The 4,321-nt window shown below is 35.0% G+C and overlaps 1 non-coding gene across 1 annotated transcript; it reads right to left on the reverse strand.

Moving 5' to 3' along the window:
* Positions 1-3,984: 3,984 nt before the first annotated feature.
* On the reverse strand, positions 3,985-4,092 carry LOC127747172 (small nucleolar RNA R71). The gene has a single exon (XR_008008976.1). It is a non-coding gene; the product is annotated as a small nucleolar RNA R71 (small nucleolar RNA).
* Between the last annotated feature and the right edge of the window lie 229 nt (positions 4,093-4,321).

Below are 4,321 nucleotides of genomic sequence, written 5' to 3' on the forward strand. Positions count from 1 at the left end.
TGCCCTACATACAGCTTGCCATGGAAAGGAGTATGAAGGATTGAAGGAAGGCAGTAGGAAAGCAGAGATTCAACAGGAACAAAGCATCTTCATATGCTTATCTGAAATTCCCACCAATGATTTACATAAGTATCTCTATCTTTATTTCATTCTCTATTTATTATTATTTTCAAAAACCATTATAATCATTTGAATGAGCCTAACTGAGATTTATAAGATGACCATAGTGGTGGACGAAATTGTGACCATCAATGTTGTACTCTTTGTTGTTGTATGGAATAATTATAATGGCTCTTTGCTATGTGTGGACACAACTCTGTTCAACTAACCAGCAAGTGTACTAGGTCGTCCATGTAATAAACCTTACGTGAGTAAGGGTCGATTCCACAGAGATTGTTGGTATGAAGCAAGCTATGGTCATCTTGTAAATCTCAGTCAGGCGGATTTAAATAAATTATGGAATTTGGAAAATCAAATAATAGTATATAAACATAAAATAAAGATAAAGTTACTCATGTATTTCCATGATGGAAATTTCAGATAGGTGTATGGAGATGCTGTGCTCCTCCTGAAGCTCTGCTTTCCTACTGCTTCATCCAATCCTTCTTACTCCTTTCCATGGCAAGCTGTATGTAGGGCATCACCGATGTCAATGGCTACATCCCATCCTCTCAGTGAAAAAGGTCCAAATGCTCTGTCACAGCACGGCTAATCATCTATTGGTTCTCAATCAGGTTGGAGTAGAATCCCTTGATTCTTTTGCGTCTGTCACTAATGCCCAGCCTTCAGGAGTTTGAAGCTCGCCACACTCATTCAATCCCGGAATCCTACTCGGAATACCACAGACAAGGTTAGACCTTCCAGATTCTCATGAATTCCGCCATCAATTCTAGCTTATACCACAAAGATTCTGATTAAGGAATCCAAGAGATATGCGCCCGGTCTAGGGTAGAACGGAAGTGGTTGTCAATCACACGCGTTCATAGGTGAGAATGATGATGAGTATCACGGATCATCATATTCATCAAGTTGAAGTGCAACGAATATCTTAGAATAGGAATAATTCGAATTGGATGGAAAATAAGTGAAAGGTTCAGGCATGGCCGAATGGCCAGCCCCCCCAAAACGTGATCAATAGTCTCCTCGGATGAAGAATAAAATAAAAATGAGACCAAAGATGTCTAATACAATAGTAAATTAACCTATTTATACTAGACTAGATACTAGGGTTTACATGAGTAAGTAATTGATGCAGAAATCCACTTCCGGGGCCCACTTGGTGTGTGTTTGGGCTGAGCTTGATCTATCCACAATTTGAGGCTTCTTTTGGAGTTGAACTCCAAGTTGTAACGTGTTTTGGGCGTTCAACTCCGGGTCGTGGCGTGTTTCTGGCGTTTTACTCCAGACAGCAACATGGAACTGGCGTTGAGCGCCAGTTTACGTCGTCAATTCCCGAATAAAGTATGGATTATTATATATTGCTGGAAATCTCTGAATGTCTACGTTCCAACGCCGTTGAGAGCGCGCCATTTGGAGTTTTGTAGCTCCAGAAAATCCATTTCGAGTGCAGGGAGGTCAGATTCCAACAGCATCAGCAGTCCTTTGTCAGCCTCCTATCAGAGTATTGCTCAAGTCCCTCAATTTCAGCCAGAAATTACCTGAAATCACAAAAAAACACACAAACTCATAGTAAAGTCCAGAAATGTTTGCTTCATACCAACAATCTCCGTGGGATCGACCCTTACTCATGTAAGGTTTATTATTTGGATGACCCAGTGCACTTGCTGGTTAGTTGTGCGAAGTTGTGAAGAATGTGAGTGAACCATAGTAGTGTGCACCAAGTTTTTGGAGCCATTGCTAAGAATTGTTCAAGTTATAAAAAAGAGTAAATCACAATTTTGCCTATCAAGTTTTTGGCGCCGTTGCCGGGGATTGTTCGAGTTTGGACAACTGACGGTTCATCTTGTTGCTCAGATTAGGTAATTTTCTTTTCAAAAAGTTTTCAAAAATCTTTCAAAAATTTTTTTTTATTAGTTTTCATTTTTCTAAAAAAAATAATTTTCGAAAAAAATCCTAAAAAATTAATAAAATCATAAAAATAAAAAATTTTTTGTGTTTCTTGTTTGAATCTAGTGTCAAATTTTAAGTTTGGTGTCAATTGCATGTTTTAAAAATTTATGCATTTTTTGAAAATTTCATGCAAGGTGTTCTTCATGATCTTCAAGTTGTTCTTGATAAGTCTTCTTGTTTGATCTCCATGTTTTCTTGTTTTGTGTCTTTGGTTGTTCTTCATATGCATTTTTGCATTAAGTGTCTAAACATGAAAAATTTCTAAGTTTGGTGTCTTGCATGTCTTCCTTTCTTGAAAATTTTTCAAAAATAAGTTCCTGATGTTCATCTTGATCTTCAAAGTGTTCTTGGTGTTCATCTTAACATTCATAGTGTTCTTGCATGCATCATGTGTTTTGATCCATAATTTTTATGTTTTGGGTCATATTTGCGTTTTTTTCTGTCCTCACAAAAAAAATTCAAAAAATCAAAAAATATCTTTTCCTTATCTCTCTAATAAATTTTGAAAATTTGAGTTGACTTAGTCAAAAATTTTTTAAAACTTAGCTATTTCTTATAAGTCAAGTCAAATTTTCAATTTTAAAAATCCTAACTCTTCAAAACTTTTTCAAAAATAAAATCTTTTTCATTTTTCTTTTATGATTTTTGAAAATTTAAAAATATTTTTCAAAATCTTTTTCCTAATTTCATTTCAAATTTTCGAAAATTTTACTAACAATTAATGTGATTGATTCAAAAATTTGAAGTTTGTTACATTCTTGTTAAGAAAGGTTCAATCTTTAAATTCTAGAATCATATCTTTAATTTCTTGTTAGTTAAGTAATCAATTTTAATTTTAATAATCAAATCTTTTTCAAAATATCTTTTCAATCATATCTTTTCAAACATATCTTTTTTAATTATATCTTTTTCAAAATTAATTTCAAAATCTTTTCTAACTTCCTATCTTTTCAAAATTGATTTTCAAATCTTTTTCAACTAACTAATTGACTTTTTATTTGTTTCTTAGCTTTTTTAAAACCACCTAACTAATTTTATCTCTCTAATTTTCGAAAATTCCTCTCCCTTTTTCAAAAATTCTTTTTAATTAACTAATTATTTCAAATTTTAATTTTATTTTAATTCTTCTCTTAATTTTTGAAAATCACTGATTTTTCAAAAATAATTTTCAAATTCTCTCTCTCATCTTTTTTCTATTTATTCATTCAATTACTAACACTCCTCTTCATCTCAAAATTTGAACCTTCTCTTCCCCTATGTGTTCGAATTTTTCTCTTCTCTTCTTTTATTCTCTTATTCTTTTACTCACATAAAGAAATCTCCATACTGTGACATAGAGGATTCCTCTTCCTTTTCTGTCTTCTCTTTTTCATATGAGCAGTAGCAAGGACAAGAACATTCTTGTTGAAGCAGATCCTGAACATGAAAGGACTCTGAAGAAGAAGCTTAGAGAAGCTAAAGCACAACAATCCAGAGAAAACCTTACAGAGAATCTCAAAAAAGAGAGAGACATGGCCGAACCCAATAACAATAGTGGAGGCGCAAGGAGGATGCTTGGTGATTATACTACACCCACTTCCAAGTTTGATGGAATAAGCATCTCAATCCCTGCCAATGGAGCAAAAAATTTTGAGCTGAAGCCTCAACTAGTTGCTCTAATGCAACAGAACTGCAAGTTTCATGGACTTCCATCAGAAGATCCTTATCAGTTTTTAACTGAGTTCTTGCAGATCTGTGAGACTGTTAAGACTAATGGAGTAGATCCTGAAGTCTATAGGCTCATGCTTTTCCCTTTTGCTGTAAGAGACAGAGCTAGAACATGGTTGGACTCACAACCTAAAGATAGCCTGGACTCTGGGGATAAGCTGGTCACGACCTTCTTGGCCTAAGTTCTTTCCTCCTCAAAAGCTGAGCAAGCTTAGAGTGGATGTTCAGACCTTCAAACAAAAAGATGGTGAATCCCTCTATGAAGCTTGGGAAAGATACAAGCAGATGACCAAAAGGTGTCCTTCTGACATGCTTTCAGAATGAACCATTTTGGATATATTCTATTATGGTCTATCTGAGTTCTCTAAGATGTCACTGGACCATTCTGCAGTTGGATCTACTCACCCAATGAAAACGCCTGCAGAAGCTCAAGAACTCATTGACGTGGTTGCAAATAACCAATTCATGTACACTTCTGAGAGGAATCCTGTGAGTAATGAGACGCCTCAAAGGAAGAGAGTTCTTGAAATTGTTGCTCTAAATG

This window comes from Arachis duranensis, chromosome 4, assembly GCF_000817695.3.
Source record: "Arachis duranensis cultivar V14167 chromosome 4, aradu.V14167.gnm2.J7QH, whole genome shotgun sequence".
Taxonomy (NCBI): domain Eukaryota; kingdom Viridiplantae; phylum Streptophyta; class Magnoliopsida; order Fabales; family Fabaceae; genus Arachis; species Arachis duranensis.